The sequence below is a fragment of the Aquila chrysaetos genome, chromosome Z (assembly GCF_900496995.4).
Source record: "Aquila chrysaetos chrysaetos chromosome Z, bAquChr1.4, whole genome shotgun sequence".
Taxonomy (NCBI): domain Eukaryota; kingdom Metazoa; phylum Chordata; class Aves; order Accipitriformes; family Accipitridae; genus Aquila; species Aquila chrysaetos.
In genome coordinates this window covers 450,643-473,222 of record NC_044030.1, presented here as the reverse complement: position 1 = coordinate 473,222, position 22,580 = coordinate 450,643, and the positions used below count along the sequence as shown (strand labels likewise).

Genomic DNA, 22,580 nt, shown 5'->3' with positions numbered 1-22,580 from the left:
ACTGCAGCACCCTCAGCAAGACCTGATCCGGTGCCCTCTCCTGACACCGCAGTTTCGCTTTGTATTTCTTAAGCTTATTGGCATGAGGAAAGCCTAGGCTCCAGCGCAGGCTTTTCTCTCTCTCCCCTTTGGCAGAGATTTTTAGCAGAAGTCGTAAGTGACTGCCCATGGCTGAAAAGCCGTGAGACAAGTTTCAGAGATGTTTAGATTGGCAGTTCCAGAAGACTCTTGCAATACAGGGGCTTGTTTCAATTTGCTTTTTGCAGATTCACAGTGGTTTTCTACTTTTCCTTCACCTGTCAGTGCTAGAAATGTATCTTTTATGCACTGAAAGCTGAGGTCTGCAGTATTCCCAGGACTCCAGGAGGTGGAACTCCAAGAACAACAGTAAATATCAGATTTCTTCTCCAGATGGCAACGCCGCAATAGACAGAGGGAGGAAACATTTTAAAAATAGAATCTCGCTGCCAAGACAGTTTTGAGGAGCAGAATTCAAATGCACCCTTAACAACAAGATTTTCATGAACGTTGCAGTGGGTTACTGTCCAAGTAGTCTGCAGGCAAATAACATCACTCAGACCTTGCCTGGTAGATTCTGCTTCAAGTTTTTTTATGGCAAGGATCAGAGACAAGCTGTGCAAAGACACCCTGCTGCTGTAAACAACAGTTTTGTCCCCAGACATGCACTGGCCATCAGTACCATAGGTGATGCCCAGTGGACAAGATTTTTCACAAAGGACTATTGACTTGAGATCATCCTTCAGCACAACTGGATTTTGCAGAAAATGCTGTGTATCCAGAAAACCAGGCTGCTTTAAGACAGATGTCTCAAACTCGGGACCAACGCACGGAAATACTTTTTCAACCTAGGTCACTCTCTGTAACAAACTGCTTACACTAAACAGGCATTTGATGTTAGCAATTAAAGCCGGAAACTTCCTTCTAAATTTTAGTTCAGCAATTTAGGCATCAACAGCTTTGTATTTACCTGTTTAGACAAAGTCGTGCAACTTACAACAAGAGTAGACAATGTTGGCCCTCATAAAGTGCAAGGATCAGTTTATTCCACACAGGAAAAAAACCCTGAACCTGTCCTCTGTATATAAAGTCTAAGCGTGTGTACAGAGCTGTGAAAAAATACAAAGGGATATAAGAAAGCAGCGTATCTTTAAATCTTTTTTTTTTTTTACTATTCTAAATCAAATAGTATCTAATAGTGCTGGGTTTAGTCAACCATGGCTTATAAAATTAAAATTCTGGTTGCTAGCTGCGTGGTAGCAAAAGGCCAGGGAGACCCTGTCTCTGGAGCATGGAAACGCTGGCTTTAAATTTCAGGTTAAACTAATGTTATTCACAATTTGGCATCAAAGTTAAAGCTTTATGCAGTTTTGGTCTAAAGGGGGTGATGAAAGGGAGTGAAATGATCCAAGACGTGGCATGACCTGGAAAATGTTCTTGGCGACGCCAGTACAGTTTGTGCATTGTTTATATACCCAGAGATCAGGTGTATAATGAGACTCCATAGTATTCGAATACGGAGCAGCCGACCAGTGTTTCACCAACAGCACTTCTTTTATCACGGAGCGCAGCTCCGGATTTTTTGGGGGGTGAATATCTTGGAGAAGAGGAGCCAGACGCAGGCGAAGCCTGGTGCGGCAGCCTTATCGGGGGACAGCCTCGGGGCCGGGCTGGGGGCAACATCATGCCGGGAGCTGGTCTCCTGCCCCAGATGCCGGAGCACGATGTCCAGAGATGCGGCTCGGGATGGGGACGGACAGAGACACCACCAAGTTCCCGCAGCACCAGCTCGGCCGTGTCCATCCCCGGCTGCCCTCCCTCCAAGGGGCAGCGAGGGAGGGGACCACCCTGGGTGCCTGCCACCAAAGCATCCCGAGAAATACGAGGAAGAGGAGGAGATGTCTCTCTGCAAGGGAAATCCATGGACAACCACCAGACCGGAGAAACCCGGGAGGGAGCCGGCGGATGAGATGCCTTGCTGCACGGCGCTGGGCAATACGGCAGGGGATGAAATCCCGTGGAGGTGGCGGTGGGGGTCTGGAGGGGTTTGTTCTCCGGGTCAGGATTTGGTACGGCGCTGGGAGCGCTGCCTGCGCAGCCAGCCAGAGGGGGCTGAACCCCCCGCCACTATCCACTGGTGATATTGCTGGTGGCTCCGCGCGCCATCCTGCGGGACCCGAGAAGGGATCAGCCTCCGACATGTGCTTCCCAGCGCAGCCAGGCTGTGCTGAGGCGAAAGCGCGACGCACGCAGGGTTTGCTGCCAGCGAGGGACCCGGGAAGGAATGGGGCAGGGCTGGGACCACTGGGATGGCTGTCACTGCCCAGAGGATCCAGCACCTTCGTGAGGGGGGTCTGGGAACCACCCAAACCTCAGCCGCCCTCGTTATCGCTCCCTCTGCACATCCCGAGAACGAAGGGGTAGCTTGTTCTTTTGCGCTGCGCTTCCCAAGCTCGGCCTAATTGCAGGTTAAGTGCTGGATTTCGCTGCACAAGTAAAGGACTTTCTATACACTGCACATGACACCTGAAAGTTCGTGAAGGTCTTTGGGATGCATTTGGCTGTTAGACATTATATGAATGTGAGATAATTACCATTAGCATTATGCATTGTTTGAATACACTAGAATATCTTCGATAATTAAAATACTGTTGGCAGGTTTGAAACAGTTTGGGTTATAAATAGGCTCCAGGGAGTGGTAAAAACATTTTTCATATAATCAATGCATCCACCTAGGAGGGTTATGTTTTGTTGACAGTAGCACTACGTGTGTACCTACCTACTCTGCAAAACAATTAGTTCCCGGTCCAATGGCATCTTTCCAGAAATGCAAATGAAGAGCACAGATATAATACTCTCTTTAATGCAAAAGAGGACATTCTTCTCACACAAACGTTTCATCCCTTACCTCTAGCAGATTACACAGACGGGACAAGGTGGTGCCGTCAGACCACAACTTTCTGAACTTCCTCGGATGCGACGCGCTCCCCTCCCAGCACAAGGCCAGAAGCACCGTGATTCCTGGGGTTACGCCCCTGCACCCAGACCTGCCCCGACGCCCCGGGGAGAGCCCGTGCCTCCCACCCTCTGCCGGCACTAAGCTCCAGCACGTGCCGGACCTGCTCCGGCTGCCTCCCCGCCGGTCTGATCCAAGTCCTTCCCAGGCATCCAGCCCGGCTCCGGACACCGACTCGGCTCCTCTTAGGTGCGCAGAGCTCGGCGTGTGATCCAGCTTGGAATCTGCAGCTGGAGGACTCGCCGCGGTGGGTACAACTTTGCACGGGGCAGAGTCCCAGCGACACCTCCCTGGTTCCCAATCCACCGGCGGACACTTGCTAGGTGCGGGAAAAAGCAATCATTTCTCGCTCTGAACTGCACAGACACCTTCATCCCTGTTGGCATCTTACCCAGAAAAGCAACCCGTGGTTTCACAACAAAAGCCGGACACACTCCCAAAGAAACTGCACTGACCTGGGTATAATGTTAATATTACACGCCAGCAAAGATTTCCTACCGCTAGCCAAAGTTTGAACCATCTAGGAAGCGTTAGGCACAGAACAGAACCATCTCTGAGAAGAGGTGCCATGCACGGTCTGGCTGACAAAAGGCTGCCTAAATGGTGTGGATATCATCCAGAAATACTGTGTCTTTGTTAATCAAGAGCAAGTTATTTTCTGAGGACCTAAGCAAATGTCAAGATCAGTTTAAAAAATTTGACAAATTGTGATCTCATTCTTTTCAGCATACTTTTACAGTTAAATACTTGCCCATGACATGTTTTCTGAAACTGCAGGAGAGTATTTGAGATTTCTAAATACATCTAAAACAGATTTTTAGCAATACACACCACGTAACTCACTTGATTTAAAATAGTGTGTTGCTTATCCATTTCTAAGACTATGGGCCAAAATAAGGAGAGCAAATGACCCTAGACCCTATCTTCACAAAACGCTAGAGCATGTTTAAAAGTCCTAAAGCTTAGTATTAAAAAAAAGGCAAAACATAAAAAAACAGTAAAAAACACTGAAATAAACAAAAAGATCAACTCCATCTTGTCTTTTTTTATTCAGAGTGGAGTGGGACAACAGCACAATTTAATTACCATGTTATGAAGTGTTACTGTGAAATAGCGCAGGACAGACCCTGCCCTGGTCTGAGTGAGCGCAGCTCCACTCGAGGATCTCAGCCATGTGACAGCAGCTGAGAAATGGGTGCCATCCACAAATTCAGCTGGAATAGTATTTCCAGTGTTATTAATAATAATGATGTACTATGAAGTGCACACCTCCATGGTACATCTGTCTGATGCACTGCGCTTCTGAAGAACAAGAGAATCTTCTGTTTTCAGGTTTTCAGGTTATTTTCTTTTTTTAAACAACATGGTTTTACAGGGTTAATCAAGGGAGTAAATAGCTAGTACCATGAACAGCCCATATTCGTAAAGGACATGGTTTCTGTCTCTAATTTGTACTGTCCAACTTCATTACCTGGTATCATACCTAATTACTCCACCTTATAGGGAAATGCAGGCTAATTAGGAAGGATGTTATTCACCACATTTAAAACATTATGAAGCAAATGAAATATTACCAGGAGGCAAAAAGGTGATTTGTTTCCTTGTAGCATGCCTGTAAATTAGTCCAGAGAAGATAAAGACTTTGTTTAATTACCATTTGGAAGGCTTTGTTTAAAACATAAACAGAATTTTCATGCCACCTCTCAGGATTGTGTGCATTTGGCAGCCAGCAGCCTCATGCTCTTCCCAGCAAAGCATTAGCTTCAGGACCGCATACACGGTGAGAGATCTTTGCATTTACACTATTTGGGTTTTCTAAGCACTGTTATTTATTTTTTCAAAGGACAGTATCACTAAAAAGAAGCTTTATATTTTGAAGTGTATATAGGTGATCATCACACAAATATTTTCAAGAGAAATCACTATATTTCACAAAGATGGGTATGGGTTTTGCCGTAGATCAAAGTGAGAAAGAGGGGAAAAAAAAGATAAATCATCAGAGATCCAAAAATACTTTTCATTTGGAGAAGATATCAGGCCATTTCGATGGCACTGATAGAGTCTCTGCTCTGTCTCCATTACCCACTGAAGGCAGCCGGAGTCAGGAGCTGACTACGCTAGATTATATTCCCTATAAGATGGTCACCAATATATATATATATGATCTTCAACCTCTATTGATTGACCAATTTCACAAGCAAAGACTGGTGAAATGAAGCTGAAATGAACATCATGCTTTAACTCATTGAACCCATCAGGCCTGAGTTAATCTCACTGCCCACTGTCTCTGATAGAATTCAATTGATCAATCATGTTTCGGTGATAGTACCATTTCAGTGGCTTATTGCTTCTTCATTTCAAGGCTTGACCTGTTAGATATACTTGGACCAGCTCTGCTCCTCCTGGAGACACAGAGACCAGCATCTGCCGATGGCAGCACATTGTCCTGCCTCCGGGCTTGGAAAAACTCGGGGGGGGTTTGCCGAACACTCCCACCTTTCCATTCTGTTTTTACGGGTACTCTACTGATTTCACAGTCAGGATGGGTCTGAGGACACGAGGAGCCCCAGCACCCCGAGCCCCCTGCCCCCTGCTCAGCGCCCACCACCTCCCACACCACCCCATCCCCGACTTGGGACAAGCAGGGAAAACACCGGTTTTGTGGCAGTCCCACACTCCAGCCTACCCGTGTACGGCACGACCTGCAAACCGGCCGGTGTGCATGCCGCCAGCGGGTACGCACTTCGCTCCGGGGGATGGACCCAGCCGGACACTGCCCAGCACATCTGCAGACCCCACAGGAGCGGGGCTGCCTTGGGGTGGGGGGGGTTAACCACACCTGCAGCTATAGCACTGGATGGCGGGCGCTCTTCAGCAACGTCCCGCCTCCCGTTTAAATGCACGGATAAAGTGCACTTCAAGTGACACCCCGCTTTTCCCCAGCCTGGCCTCCTTCTTGCCCTTTTGCTCCTGCACAGCCCCCCCCCCCCCCCCGGCGCTGCCAGAGCCAAGGGCCGTTCGGACTCTGCCCTCACCCCAGCCAGCAGCAACCAGGGGGTCCCTGTCTCTTGGCAGGGTGCCTTCACCCCACGCACGGTCTTTGCAAACCGGGCTGGATCTCCCTGGCTCCCAGCGGTGAACCCTCACCGTGCCGCACCGCTGCCGGCGGCATCCGTCCGCTCCGCAGAGCACATCTGGCGGGCGGCTGCACACCCAAGCGCTGCGTTTGCACCGGCTCCGGCAAATGGAAGAAGCGAGACTGCGGTAGCTGAGCTGCATCATTGACCCGTCAGCGCTGCTCTTCCTAAAATGCTCAGCGGCACGGCGATGAGCAGTTTTATCATCAACCAGCCACCTCTGGTCTTTTGCTGAGAAGTGATGGAGCTCCTCTCTACTGGGAGGACATTTGTCTCTGCTCTCTAGGACAGCTGGAGGTCCTCCCTGATGTACGAGCTGGAGCCACGCTGTATACCCACCAGATGTACGAGCTGGAGCTGTGCCTGTACACCCACGAGGTGCCACCCCGCAGCACTTTTGCACGCCTGGGGTGCAACTCCATTGCTGCAAAGCTGCACCACCAAACCGGTTACGGGTCCATCACCAAAAAAGGGCTATTTAACAGAACAGATTTCCCTGAGATTACAGCTCATCTCCTCCTGCAGTGATTTTAGTCCCGCAGCAGCCACGCAGAAATCTTCCTATACATCTCCCAGTTTGTGCGAGGAAAACCCTGCGGTTGCCCCCATCCCGCGCTTCCCCCTGGAGCGGTCAGGGAAGGCATGGTGGGACCTCGCACCTCAGCAGCCCTAACGCTGATGAACCTGGCAGCCTATACATCTGAAGAAACACTCGTGCAAATAGTGCCACTGAGTGGAGCTGGATCGGCTGTGCACCTGCAAGGGCTGTCGGCAGGACGGGCTTCGCTCGCGTCGCAAGTTTTGCACGTGCGGGACGCAGCCCCGTCCCTGCCGCCCACCGCGCCGTTTGCGGGCAGGATTGATGGTGCCTGCGGGCTGGGGGGCTTCCAGCCAGGCTCAGAGCAACCCTCGCTGCACAGCTCCCCGGGGAGCTGCAGACCGACCTAAGGCAGGCTTGGGATCGTTCTCCGTGCGGCGAGGGTTGAGGAGGGGAACCAGGCGCCCCGGGGGTCTCCGGACCGTCGCCTGCAATGCTCCGGGGCAGCGGCAAAGCTCGAGGAGCAGACGGTCCCACCCCGGTGGGGGGGGTCCTCTCAGCACACGGGAGACAGCTATCTGCTGAGCGCCACGGGTTGTCATCCAGACCACCCTAAGCCTGCAAGCCGTCAGCCTCCACGCAGCACCCTCCAGGAGCCGCGCTCACCGCCCGGGGTCACCGGCCCCCCCAGAGGTCCGAGCTCCCCTGAGGACGGTGGCTCGAGGGAGCCGACGGAGCTGCCGTGGATTTTGCGAGCGTTCTTACGACGTAGTTTGATGTCTCAAAAGCAGCAAAAGTTGTGTCAATGATAACTCCCCCTGCTCGGTGGGGAACTCAGAAATGCCGAGACGGAGCTTACAAGGAAGAGGCTGAGCGGGACAGAGCGGATGCCCCAAAGCCTGAGTCGCACACGGTGGGCACGTGGAACCCCCCTGCAGCTCCCGGGGCCTCGGGGGACTGCGGGCACCCGCATCAGCCCCCGGGACAGCAGGACCCCTCGGCCAGCTGCAGCATGACATAGGAACGGGCTTCCATTTCTATGACTTCTATCGTATTTAAGGGGAGATATAACTGCAGTATCTATACATATAAAATAAGTCATGATGAGTTTATTAACAAATGATTGCGAGAAACCGATTCTTTTCCCAACCCACTTTTGTAAGCTGTGTTCAGCAGCAAGCTGTGGAGATGTGCACTTTATGTCATGCGCTCCCAGCTCAAGGTGCATTTTTAAACGGCTGTTAAAAGCTCATTGAAGCAATTTTAACATAATTTATACCTACTTCCATACCCTGCCATAACACATCCTTTCATCATTGTTTTCAAAAAAATCATTTCTAGGTATGCTTGGGTGACACGGACTAAAGCAGGTTGAAGATGAAATTGTGCTCTGTGTAGCTTTGGAGATGCCAAACTGGCCTCTGGTTATGACAGACTGGGAAAGGATTTACAGCTCTGAAAAATACTGGGGGACCAAAATCTGACAGCCAAAGGAAAAAGCAGTGGTAGGACATGCAAATGCAGCCCGACGCGGTCTGTGCAAAGAAGAGTGACCACTCAGTACAATAACGCTGGGGCATTTGCTATCCCAGTGGAGTGAAATGCAGTGGACACCAGAGCAGAAAACAGACCCGCAGGAGCCAGTGGGAAGTTTGCACACCGCGAGCGGCTGGCATTGCACACCCTGCAACAGCTACAGCCTGCGTGGACCTGACAGAGACTGTCAAACTTCTGCCCTCCCCAAGAACTGACATTTGATGAGAAAAATACAGGCTATTCAATTGTCGTCAGTCAAAACTAACCCTTCCATGCAAGCTTAAAAACAGCAAAGCAAAATTTCCACCTAACACTTTGAATTCTTCGCAGAGCACTACCTGGGAAACTTACCCAAAGAAAATAAAAGCGGTGAAGAGCTCGCCCACATCCCAGCCACTTGATGAGCAGAACTTAGAAGCCCCAAGAGCATTCCTGCTTCCCAGCAGGCTGACCGCTGGCAGACCCCAGGCCAGCTCTCCCTGGGGAGGAAAGCCTTTCTCCACTGCACCGCCAAAGACCTTGGCAAAGCTCCTAAGAAATGCAGAGGACTCCCAAGCAGCGATGTTACTTCTCCTGAAATGCAAATTCCTAGCAAAACATTCAAACAGTACCACCAATTTGCGACAAGGCTGGATTTACGATATGCAAAGGAGGAAGACTGCGGAGGACATAGCTCACTCCACCAGCAGCACGGCTGCAAGCTGCAGACGGATGCTGTGCACCATCCAACAAGTGGAAGGTGTCCATCCACACTCTCTATCCAATTATCCACAAACAGCACTCAGAAAAAGCTGTTAATACCTGCAGACTTTTCTTGTGCATATATTAAACGGAGCCTCATTTTACAAAATCAAGAACTGTGGTCTCAGGCCTGCAAACGTGCATGCTTACAACAAAGCCAAGAAATGTCTCAACTGAATTCAGCGTATCGGCTTACAGGCATAATGCAAAACATAGCAATAAAACACCGTTATAAAATGTAATATAATATGCACCTACAGGTTTTTACAAGTTACAAAAAGTGCAAGTTTAACAGTATTTTTATATATTTTATCCACATGCATTAGTCAGGAGAAATTAACTTTTAAACACTCTCCACAGCTGTGTAATGTGCGTTTTTACGCCTCAAAAATTTCAGTTTACTTCTCCCATCCAGGTGCTGCATCTGCGCATCCACCTTCCTTCAGCTGCACTTTCTGTCCGCCCGAACGCAGGTGCGCTCTCCCGCACCGGCCCCAAGCCGCAGGCATCCCCGGCCCTGGGCCCACCGCGCCGTTTCGTGCTCAAGCGGTACCCGGCACGGGGTGCAGGATGCGGGTGCTGCCGGGGACGCTGCCGTTACTGCTGGCTGCGCAGCATCCATCGACTCGACTCAGCAACACCAGCGCAGCACGGCGTTTCCCCACGCTGTCTCCTCCTCTGAGTGGAGGTGGACGATGGAGGAGGTCCATCAACCAGCTCCTGAAGGAGAGATGCCAAGGTGGTTTCTGGATCCCACTGAAGTCGGCCGCTGCCGTCAGCCAGAGACGGGTGAGACGATGCCCGATCTCCGCCTGGGAGACGTTCCCCCAGGGCCACCCACCACCACGGCGCTCATAACGCGGTTTTCTGCCTGCACGGTCCGGCAGCTCCCACAGGCAGGGAGGTCTCCCACCAGTGCCCAGGGGGACAGCACCCACGGGAGGTCCTCCCGCTGCAACCCACCCTGCGTGGGGAAGCCTCTGGCATCCCCCAGCCCCAGCACCGTCCTCCAGAAGGGACGGCGCAGCACCGCTGCCACCACCCCGGCTCTCACAGCTGCAATTTGGGAGGTGCTGCCTGCCCGCACAGGAGGTGCTGTGAACGAACAGGGGGCACGGGGCAAAATCCCGTAGTAGTTCAACGTCATGTTTGTTTCTGTTACCACTATTTTAGCTTTCTGAATGCATTCGTGCTTCCGCACTCTTGGCTATTTTAAAACTGCGGAGCAGAAGATGACAAAAAGCACGCATTCGTACACATACGTTTGAGGTGGTTGGTCTTCTGGTTCTCATCTGAGGAGGCGGCTAATGAACATTTGTTGCTGCCCTGGTTGGCCTGGCCTTATTCCCCGGTTGGTTGCAACGGTGTGAGCGTTGCCCCTTACTTTGGACCCTGCCTCCCAAGTCCTCCAGTTTAAAGCCTGCCTCACCAAGTTGGCCAGCCGCTCTCCAATAATCTTTGAGAGGTTGTGGAGATCGGGGAAAAAGTCCCTGAAGACTGGAAAAAGGCTAATGTCACCCCCATCCACAGGAAGGGCTTAAAGAAGGATCCAGGAAATCATAGGCCCATTAGTCTTACTTCAGTCCCTGGGAAAGTTATGGAACAAATCCTCCTGGGGGCTGTCACAAGTCAAATGAAGCACATGATTGGGAAAAGCCAGCATGGATTCACTGGGGGCAAATCATGCTTGACAAACCTGATCGCCTTCTACGACAAAGTAACCTACTCAGTTGATGTGGGGCAAGTGGTGGACGTTGTCTACTGGGATTTCTCCAAGGCTTTTGATATGGTTTCCCACCATCTTCTCCTAGAGAAACTGATGCGTTTCGGTCTAGACAAGGTCCGTGTGGAGGGTGGGGAACTGGCTTCACACCCCCAGGGTGGTGGTAAATAGCTCCTTCTCAAACTGGCAACCTGTCACAAGTGGGGTCCCCCGGGGATGGATAACAGGCCCAACACTGTTTAATATCTTCATAAGTGATCCGGATGATGGGGTCAAGTGTACCCTGATGATACCAAACAGAGGGGGGGAGTGGACACTTCAGAAGGGAGAGCCACCCCGCAGGAAGACCTGGATAGGCTGGAAGAGCGGGCTAACAAGAACCTGATGAAGTTCAACAACGGCAAATGTAAGGTCTTGCACTTGGGAAAACATAATCCAGGAGTGCAGCACAGGCTGGGATCTACTCAGCTGGGGAGCAGCTCTGTGGAAAGGGACCTGGGGGTCCTGGTGGACAACAAGCTCAATGTGAGTGAACAGCGTGCTGCTGCGGCAAAGAAAACCAACAGGATGCTGGGTTGCATCAACAAGGGCATCACCAGCAGAGATAAAGAAGTCATTATCCCACTCTCCTCAGCGCTCGTCAGGCCACACCTGGAATACTGTGTTCAGTTTTGGTTCAGGCTATACAAAAAAGATGTGGACAGGCTGGAGGGGGTCCAGAGGAGGGCCACAAAGATGATCAGAGGACTGGGAAGCCTGCCATATGAGGAAAGGCTGAGAACTGGATTTTGTTCAGCCTCTCAAGAAAAGAAGGCTTAAGGGAGACCTTATAACCATGTTCCAGTATTTAAAGGGTGGCTACAAAGAAGATGGAGACTCCCTTTTTACAAGGAGTCACGTGGAAAAGACAAGGGGTAATGGGTACAAGTTACTCCTGGGGAGATTCCAATTGGACACAAGAGGAAAATTTTTCACCATGAGAACAATCAGCCATTGGAATAATCTCCGCAGGGAAGTCGTGGATTCCCCAACACTGGACACTTTTAAGATATGGCTAGACAGGGTGCTGGGCCGTCTTGTCTAGACCGTGCTTTTGCCAAGAAAGGTTGGACCAGCTGATCCTTCGAGGTCCCTTCCAACCTGGTATTCTATGACTCTATGAAAAAGGCAGTCGGTGACCCAACGAAAACGACGTCTCCCTGTATATGTTTGTATTTTATGGTTCTGCCTTAAATGTTCTGATGCACTGGACACAGAACAAAATTAATCAGCCAAGATTTTACTTTTAAGGAAAAACAGCGTAGCTCTTTGCTAATTACCATAATTAATTAGTGTCATCTAAACATTAATTATTTATCCTGCAGTAAACTCAGCAATCTACAGTACAACTCCCTTGACACTGTGCTTATCACACGGATGCCCTTACTAAGCAAGTATGGGAGAATCTCACCGCACGTATTTCTGTTATTTCAAAACCTGCTTTCATTGAGAGGAAGGCTGAGTGGGTGACTTTTTGGGCTGCATCACGGGAATTCTGCCAATGATCTCTCAAGTGGGCGAGCCTGTTCCTGCAACTTCACTTGAGACAAACACACTGGGAACAGCCCCACCACACCACCAGCTGAGACCACCCTCTCACTCATGTCTGCGCCAGTTTTCCTAAGCTCACTTATTCTCCTCCTATCTAATGGGATAACTCCTCCAGGAAAAATAAAAATTTAAAAAAGAAATACAAAAAAAATACATACATACATACATACATACATACATACATACATACATGTATATATCTAGAGCTTGGCAAATAGTTTTTGAAGACTGCTGTATCTGTATGTTCCCCCTCTGTTCCCGACAGGCAGCTGTTGGCAAACCAATACTTTCTATGAATCAGTAATGGTGGTCTGAGAGCAATTGTCCAGCGTGGCAGACACAGGTCTCACCTTTCTGGGTTTGCTCGGTGTGACAGCAGTCAAGGGCAGGGGACGCGATTCTGACTGTGCTGCAAACCTGCAGCGACTGGGAAATTTTTGAGACTTTTTCTTCTATATGAAAACACTGATTGACTGAAACTGAATCTTGTTCGCAAGAGGGGATCGTTTCTGAAGAACTGCGTGACACAAAGCCCTACTGGGGAAAATCCTGTACGTGTCAAGAGAGCCCATCCTGAGACTTTCAAATGAAAGTTATTTTAGCTTTCCAGTTCAAAATCATTTTAGTGTTTAAATATGAAGTCATCAGCTTCTATAGAATCATAGAATCACAGAATCATTGAAGTTGGAAAAGACCCTTAAGATCATCGAGTCCAACCATAAACCTAGCAATGCCAAAGTCCTCCCCTAAACCATGTCCCTAAGCACCACATCTACACATCTTTTAAATACCTCCAGGGACGGTGACTCCACCACTTCCCTGGACAGCCTGCTCCAGTGCTTGATAACCCTTCTGGTGAAGAAATTTTTCCTAACATCCAATCCAAACCTCTCCCGGTGCAACTTGAGGCCATTTCCTCTCGTCCTATCATCTATTTATCTATACCTATCTATCTATATACATGTAGAAGTATTAAGAAGTAAATAAGCCTTCACTCCTCACGACTGATCAACCCTGGGCACCATCCGCCATCTGCTCCCGTTTTGGGAGCATCCTCTGGCCCAGGTGGGGCTCGCTCGAGTGTGTCAGCCTTTCTTGCAGTTTACTGCATTGCTGTCCGTGCTTGTGGCGCAGCACGTCACATGGAGCGCAGGATGCTTTCTGAGGCATTCTTCTCATTGCTCGTGCAAATGTACTTAACCCAAGAGACTGGATCGCCACTCTGCACAACCAGGGCAACAGAACACGTATTTAAAATATAACAGAGTTTTCGGTGTAAGCAAACTCTTCAAGTTATCTTGCACGACTTGTGCAAGGCATGATTATTTCTCATTGTAGCTTTTGTATAAAATGCTTTGCAAGACAAAAAATAAAAATTTTTAGGGCGCGTTGGTGGGCTTTTTAAGACAAATTAGTTTCAGTTAATCAAAAACTAAAAATGTCTCCAACTTTGTACTTTGTGGCGAACAACAAATAGTTAAGTAAAAGACAAGTACTTTTCCTTTAAAAAGTTTTACAGAATCTCTAGGAGGAGTTCATTGTAATTTTTCACGGTTTTACTTCCCCAACTCTATTCTTGACTTTATTCCCTCTAGGAAGAAAGGAAGCACACTCAGGATGCATGCTGCCTAAAACTTTTCTTCCTTACGTACGTACACGTGCATATACATAAACGTTTACATGGAGCCATGGGTTCTTCACAAGGCATGCTCCGCAAAGCCACAACCACCTTCCCGCACCCCCAGCTAAAGCTAGCGCCGACAAGACGAAACCACGCACCGTTCGCAAAAATGACTGGTTTGCACCACCCTGCTTCCAGGTGGAGTCTCTGAAAGAGACTTTTTTTAGAAAAAGAAAAGAAAGAAAGGAAACTTGTGACGTGCAAAGCTAACTCGGCTACCGCTGCGCAGCAGGCGCAAGGGCAGTGGCCGGGGGGTGGGTGTAAAGCCGGGGGGGGGGGGTCGCGCAGTGGGGCCGTTACCCACACCCGGTGGGAAACGAGGGGTCCCTCCACCAGCTCCCGTTCCCAATTTCCCTCTCCCCGTCCACCATCGTGCCCCACGCCCGGCCCTCGGGAAGGCGCCCACCAGGCTCCGACAACCTCCCCGTGCCGCCGGAACGCGGGCACCGGTCGTTACCATAACACACTCGATTGTTCTCAGCGGTGCTCCAGCAAATAAAGCCATTAATTACGGTCTCTCCCTCAGCCGCCGTTGGCTGGAGCGGCAATCAATGCGCAACCCCTCATTGCCTGCTCTCGGGGAGCGGAGACAGATGCCATAAAAATGATCCGCAGCCCGCGCCGAGCCCCGCCAGCGCGGCGGCAGCAGGCTGTGCCCAGGAACGGCCGCCACGCTGCTTCGACACGCGATGCCGTATTTATTTGGCCTGCTGCAGCCGTGGGGGAAGGCATCCCATTAGGCGATTATTTTTATCTTATAACGTCAATTTACTTATACTGATTGGCTTCCTGCCGCCAAATATCAATTAAATTGCAAATGCCTGCTGAAGCTTATTTTCTGTATCTTTCTCTTTCCCCCCCATTTCCCTTCCTTCTTTCTCTCTCCCCTTCTTTTTCTTAAGAAGAGAGCGAGAGAGACAACCCTATGTTTGAACATAATTTAATTTATTTCCCTTTCCATATCTCAAAGGAAAATCTATATCTCCCCCTGGAAGGCCATTTGCCCTCTGTTATTGGGAGCTGAGGTATCACAGCACCGGGCAATTTGTTTCAACTGACTATCGGCAGCCCATCAGGACTCCTCAGGACCTCTGCTATCTCAATGCAATTGTATCTGGTATTGCCATTTATGATTTGTTTCTAATAGCTGCCAGTACCCACCAGGCGGCCGGGTTTCGGTTCTCACACGCGTGCCCACCCCACTCCCTCCCGGGGCGGCCGCCTCCTCTCCCGCGACGCTCGTCAGCGGCTGACGGAGATCTCCGCTCGTCCCATCGCCAGAGACCCTCGTTAGCTCCGGCTGCCGCTCCCGAACAGCCGTATTTCGGGAAGCAACGGGGCGGCCGGAGCTGCTGGAGGGTTATAAGCTGTCCCCGTGACAAAGAAGCTGCGTGAGCAGGCTCTGACACACGGCGAGCAAGCGCAGGGAGCAGGAGCCCGTGCGGCGGCTGCAGGTGGGCTCCCCCCCGCCTGGTGTCGGGGACGGGGGCTGCATCCGTGCCTGCTCACCGCCCCCTCCTCGGCACACCGGCGCTCGGTCTCCTCGCACCCGGAGAAAGGTCTAACCAAGGCAAGGCACCCGGTGGTGCTTACGTGCCAAAGCAGCGTGGAAGACGCCTTCCCCTCGCCGCTGCCACCTTCCAGAAGCGGTGACGGCTGCCGGCACAAGACCCCAAAACATCCCACTTCACGAGCAAACTCACGCCCCATCACGGCGTCCTACTGCGGAGCACCTCTGCCCGTGCCAGCAAGCGAGAGGGAAAGGGGATGGGAGGCAAAGGCACACCAGTGAGGTAGGACGGCTGGCAGACGGAGTCCCAGCGATAAAAACGAACGGCACCAGCAGCCAGGGGTCAACAGCAGCGGTGGGATCTGGAGGATGACCGGGAAGGTAAAGCAGAGCCGAAGTGCCACACCAGAACGGACAGGCGAATGCTAATCGGCGATGAAGAGGTGAAGTCCCTCGGATGCAGAGCTCACCTGAGCCACGGGCACAGGGCAGGACCAAACCCAACCTGCCCTGTCCTGCACACGCCGCCTTCAGCTTCCCTCAGAGCGCGTGGGATCGCCCAGGGAAAAGCAGGGGAGAGCACAACCCCGTGAAAATGGCCCAACAAAATCAGTCTCAACCTCTCTGGACGCAGAGGGAGCTCGTACGCACGCATCTCCATCACTCCCGTGTGCTGTGCACCGACGCTCGGTCCGTGAGCGGGTGAGGAGCACGGGGCACGCAGAGGTACAACATGAGAGCAAACGCATCCCCACACAAGCACGATACCCACCAAAAGGGAACGGATCATATCAACCAGAAAACAGACCCAGCTTTGCCTGTCAGGCCACTGCTTCTCTCCTGTGCAAGCACATGTCGGCAAGGATGTCCCTCCTGCGAGCGAGCACAGAGATTCAGCCATGGCTGCCTGGGACGATGGATCCTCCGAGGGCAGGAGGGGCTGGCTCCCTGGGACACACGGAGATGAGTCGGCATGGCACCGGGCTTGCGAGGGCAGCCCTGAACTGGGTCTCCACAAACCTGACTCCAAGCCTTGGCTCTTCCACAGCGCTGCTGGCAGCCGGTAGCAAGACTTCTCCAGCCCCTGGTGCTTCAGCTTCCCCGCTGGTGAAGTGAGGACACTCTGACCGAACATGCAATGCGGTAAAAATCTCCTATCAGCAAAGTCCCACCCATTATAAATTGTCTGTGGCACATCCAAAAACTCTTTGGCACCTCAGAAAAACACAGGGGTGTTTTTTTCTGGGCTTGCCAGCTACCAGGGTGATTGTCACGCTGTTTGCAATTATCTCCACAAGGTTTGGGACAGACACTGTAGGGGTTTAGCTAAGGTTGGTTTAAAAATCTGGGCGCACGTATTTGAACGATGTAGTCAGAAAGCAAGAGAGCGAGCTACAAGGAACGCACCAGTGTGCATATACACACCTAGAACTATCTCCGTGCATTTATGCACATATATACTATACGTATACGCATGCACAGTGACCATCTATATTCCATCTGTCCATCCATATAGCTATTCCCTATGTAGAGACGCTCATAAAAAAATATCAAGGGTAATAGGAAAGACCTCTGCACCCTTTGCAATGGTGATTATTGACTGGTTCATTCAGTGCCTGATGGAGATAGCGTGATTGCCTGGGATGTACCTTGCAGGTTTCTAAACAGAAGGCTCCAGAATCAATTTTGTGGTAACTGGTTAGATGTGACCAGCTTACAAACTCAGCATGGGCGTCAGGAAGCAAATTCAAGCAGCACCATTACTTTTTTTTAAATATCAGAGGTGAGGAAAGCCTCCCGGCTGGGCGAGCCACAGGACAGAACAGAGATTAACGATTTTGGCTTGTTTTCGTCTCCAAGGTGACAAACGGGTGCACAGCAGGCGTGGTGCCACGGCCGGTGGTGCAAGGCGATGCTGAAGCTCACAGCCAGCACAAGGAAGATTTGTGTCTCTCCTGAAGCGAGGACGGCGCTGGCAGCTTCAGCGGCGTGAGGTTGGTTTGGCCGGTGATCACCACTTCCAACGCTGCCCGAGGGACCCGCTCTGCACAGCGGCGATGTGCAGAGGGCAGCCCCACCGCTCCCCTCCAGGTCTTCCCAGTTTCCCCAGTCCACCGCCATCACCGCACCAGCTCCTCCTCCAACAGCGTCCGCAGCCCCCGCTTTGCTGGGGGAAACGCCGGTCTGCCGGAGGGGGCCTGGGAGTGGGATGGAGGACGTGAGGATCTGGGGAAGCTTGGCGAGAACTCGTCCTTGGTGGCCACTGTCGGCCAGGGTCTCCCACCCCAGCAGTGGCCAGGGGAACCACATGTGGGTATCCCGCTGCCAAAGAAATTTTCTGCTCACGGAGTGGTGAAGTGGCACCAGCTTCGTGCTCCGGAGCCAAGTCACCGACTCAATGGCTCCACTTTCATCCACGGCATCCTAGGAGGGAGCGTACGTGGGAACTTAACTTGGCTGTGACAAGGCCAAGTGGAAGGGTGACCTGGCAAATGGAAACAAGACCAAGAGGTCCCAGAGCTTTACACTGATTTCACGCGCTGGACACTAACTTCCCGGGGAACCGCGGACAGATTTCTCAGCACCCCCACGCCCTGACTGCCCTCTTTAAAGCAAGATGACCCGCTAAGGTGGTGGTGATTGAATGAGCTGTGGTGATTGAATTGTCAAGCACCAAATGCCTCTGCAACAAGGACCATGTGGGTGTAAGAGAGGGAGAATGGGTAAACTGAAGAGTTAGGCAAGGTCAAAACTCAAAGCCACACACCTAAACAGTTCCAAAAAAAACCCTTCCTTGAAATCAGGCACACCTATAATTCTGTTCTTCCCATCCTGGACCACCTCCGCCAGGCCTTGGCCCCTCTCCCCATTGCCAGCAAAGGCATGATGGAGGGGGACTGTTCTTTGTCCCCCCGACTGGGGCTAGGCAGGAGAAGACAGGCTCTGCTGTGTCACAAAACCTCACTCTTCCAGAAATGCCACCTCCTGCATCCTCCTGCCTGGGAGGAAAGCTGGGTGAGAACAGGGAGAGAATGGCCAGGTGCCAGTTCTCAGGGAAGCAACTGGAAAACCGAGGAATCAGAGAAGGGAAAACCCGCTACATGACTTTTTCTTATTAGTCGACTTACAGAAAAAAAAGTCAGGCACTGTCAAGCATGAAATCTTATTGGGACAATAGAGATGGAATTGCCACTGCTGACAGTAATGTTTACAAGGGCATCATGTGTCGATGCTGCACAGCATGAAACCAGCAGCCCCGTCTAGCTCTGTGAATTGTAACAAGAGACAAAATGTCCCATTTGGGACAGGTAAGAATTGTACCACCAAAAATAACCACTCAGGTGTAAAATCCATTACAGGCGGTCGGAGGCAAACGCAGAGGAGCCCCGTTGGCACGGCGGGAGGCTCCTGAGCTCTCTCCAGCTGCAGGAGCTAGCGAACACGGTCTCTGAGCCGGGGAGATGACTAGCTGGTTTATTTGGGGGCTTCCCTTCGGCCCCAGCAGAGGACAGCCCAAGCAGAGGGAGCAGGAATGCGTCCATCCCCACACTGCTAGGCTCCCACCCCAAACCAGTAGGCATTGCTGAAGAGTTTCCAGTTAACACACAAGATATTGCGCCAGCTGCCTGCATTCAGGCACGCACTTTGAGCCCTTCTATCAGACCGTCAAGAAATTGGTACCACGTCTGGACAGTCTGAATTTTTTAAAAGCCTCCACCACAAAATCTGTCCAACTCAAAGGAACCGTGTTCAGGGCAGTCAGGCAGCTGCAGCCCACCATAACCTATGACAACTGCTCGTTATGAGACCTTCCAAAGAACGACATGATATGCAAATGGCCCAGAAACAGCAGCTACAGAAAATCGTATTGCAAGGAAAGCGAAACCAGAAGGAATACCTTGACCACAAAGTCCAACAGTAATTGCTCAGAATTATAAGGGGGGAACTGAGGTGTGTTTAGTCAATATAAGATGTTCTGGTGTCTTCAACTGAAATGTGCAGCCACCACGAAGTGTTCGATGTGTGCACTTGTGCACCATCTCACAGCTTCTCCCTTGGGGCTGCGCCTTCTCTCTCTCATGATGCACTGAAACGAGCGAAGAGGAGACGTATCCCAGCCATTAGAAGTGGTGGTGTGGAGGCGAAACCAGCTCACAGTCCACCAGGCAAAACCCAGCGCCCCACCAGCTACTGCTGCAATGAGGCAAAACTAAGCTTTGCCGTGTGAGATGGCCATCACTCAGCCAAAGTTGTTTTTCCAGATGTCTCCTCGCTGCAAGTTTGCTTTCTTCACTTCTTTGACTACAAGTTGATGTGACTCGTGTAAAGCATCTGAAAGAAGCACCTTCCCTCAGGGATGCCATCGCTCCCACAAAAGCAGCATCCCTACACCGCTTGGCTTGCTCTGCTCGTCAGCACCTCTGAGGTCCTACAAGGGACATCTTTTCTCTGGCCCTGTGCCTGTTTGCAAGGTGCTGGGAGTATCACGATGACAGGGCTGCAGAAAGTTTCTGAACAAAGTGCTGGCAACAGCTGCACGTCCTTACCCAGCCTGTGACCAAAGAAATTCAGAGAGCAGCAGACGCAGCCTTCAGGTGTTTCATTGCTTCGGCACCCCGGTACACGGCTACAGGGAAGCTCTTTTATGAAGATGGAGCGTCCATGTGACCAGAAAGCCGTCGCGTTTCACTGATGTTAGTCCCTGACAGATTTCCGATACCCTGACCTCCGCTGTAGACATCTCTTTTGCCACGCTACAAATCAGCCAGATCAGTGCCCAGCTGATAGGAGATTTTAACTGGATTTCCTTTCAACACAAGGCACCTCAGCTAAAGATCCTTAGTTTCTAACCTCCACCTGTAATGTGGAACTGCAGCAGCAAAGGAAAATCAGTCTCCTGCTAGAGCCATAACCTTAAAGTAATTGCCATAAGTATGCTTTGACTACAAATATCTCTCAGCAGATTCTCAAAGAAGATAAAACATGGGGAAACTCCACACTCAAGTTTTCTAGGCATCTTCCAGAAGAAAAGATGTTTGCTTTCAGAAGTCCAAGCACTTCCACTGCTCTTCCCATCTCTGAAGTCATGGGCATCATTACGTGGATGGCTGCTGCCGCAGAAGCAAGAACACACAAAAAGGAGGAAGCAGCTGTGCAGGCATCTCCATGTACACACCAGCCTCCACAGCTGAGGTTCATGAAGAAAACAGAGAAAGCAAAGGCCATGGCTCTTAAACTGACTCCAAGCAGAAGCTTCTGCAAAGTTGCTCCAGAGTTACCACTGGGGTGTGCCAGCGCCAGCGCTGTGCTCACTCCTGTCACGACAGGAGAGCTGGAGTGCAGGGAAACAAACCTCAGACCACCCGGGACAACTGCCCAGAGGTACAGACAGAAAAAAAAGCCTAGCTGAATAGGAAGTGGGGGAACAAGTTGAAATTCATCTTCTTGTGGAAGTTCAGCAAAACACCAGTGGAAGACTTCATCTATCAGGCATATACATGTTATTGGGGCTAGGAGGGACACTGTATCTCTGGATTTTCCCAACTACATCTTCATTTTCCATCTGTAAAGTCTGCTCAAGCGAAAAAAAAGAAAAAAAAAAAAAAAAAAAGAGGGATTTGGCTATCTGTGCAGCACATCTGGATGTCCTGCCATCTGCTCAAAGCTCCTGCTGATTGCTGATGATGGCTGCTGCTGCTCCGCCTGGGCTGCTGGATGCCTGGGACCCCAGACGGCTGCTGGGCACGCACAGGCTGCCCGTGTCTCGGGAGATGCGGGGCACACACAAAGCCTGAGCACTGGAGGCTGAGGGCACGAGCACGTGCCCTGTGCACGCCGGCTGCACTGGAGCCACTGCACACACGCCGCAAAATATATCTTCCCCTATTTCCATCTGCGTTTCCACAGCAGAACAAGCCCTGCCCCAGGGTTTTGTGCTCCAGCACGGCACACAGTGAGTAAACCGCTGTCCTTTTTAAGTACTACAGCTCGCTCCAAGCTCTGCTGTACCCTGGTCACTACACCATGACAAATTTGTAAAGGTGCTCTTCTTGACGTAGGCACATCCAGACAATTTGGACAGCCTGCAGCTATGAGTCCAGTACTTCTGCAAACTCAGTACGACCAGCCATTCATGCAATTAGCTAAAACCCACACGAAGTGCAAAATGCCGTCACCAAGTCTGCTGCAAATAAGCCCACAGCCCGTCTTGCGTTTCCTTCCAATGTTTGTTTCGTAATTGGATAGATTTGTAAATAATGGGACTATTCTGCAAATGCTAGGAGAGGACAAAATTGGCAGGATTCAGTCAATACCGCACAACCACCTCTAGCAATAAATAACCCTCGGTGCAAAGAGTACACACAAAGGCCACGGCAGACAGAAACTGAACTGGAGAAAACCTCCAGTCTTAGGACACCTCCATTTTCTGCGTCTCACTGATTTTGCGCTGTCTGCTTACTAGGAACTTCCCAATTGGCAACAACAGCAATTACAGCTTAAAATATTAACTCTGGCTCTTCCCAAAGCACCAACAGAAAAAATGGTTTTCCACTACCATTCAGGATTCCAGGAGTTGGGTCATTTCAGCCAAGAAAACAATTTTGACCTTAAAATCCCAGCGAGCGCGAATCAAATCTTGCACCAGCTGCGACAGTAGCAGACTTCAGTCCTACATGATAATCCTGGTGCCAGCGCTGGATTGTGTGCAGCCACGGAGAAGGCAGCTAACCTGCCGTTACCCGCAGGAAAATCCAGTTTGCTGTTCACCCAGCAAGAAGAGCAGATTCGGGAGGTGGGACGGAGACCCTAGCCGACCTGTGCCCCCCCCACGGGCGGTCACCCCGGCGTGCAGAGTGACCACGGGACGAGGCAGTGGGAAAGCCGTTACCGTTTCCAGCGGGCACAGAGAAAGCCTGACACAGAAATACGCGATACTTGGAGAGTTCCTGCTGCCACGGAGGTGCCAAATAATTTACTTAATGCTTTGGCATTGGATCTGTCATGTGGGAATAGCCCCCGTGCCTCTCCAAGCACCGTCTGCAACTGGCCAAATCTCTCTCTTCCCAGAGTAAACGCAGGCTGAGCCAGC

General features: G+C 51.0%; 1 protein-coding gene across 2 annotated transcripts in view; it reads right to left on the bottom strand.

Annotated features, from left to right (window-relative positions):
* Positions 1–22,580, bottom strand: part of PAX5 (paired box 5) — a 130,687-nt gene that overhangs the window by 84,928 nt on the left and 23,179 nt on the right. The gene's annotated exons all lie outside the window — the stretch shown is intronic.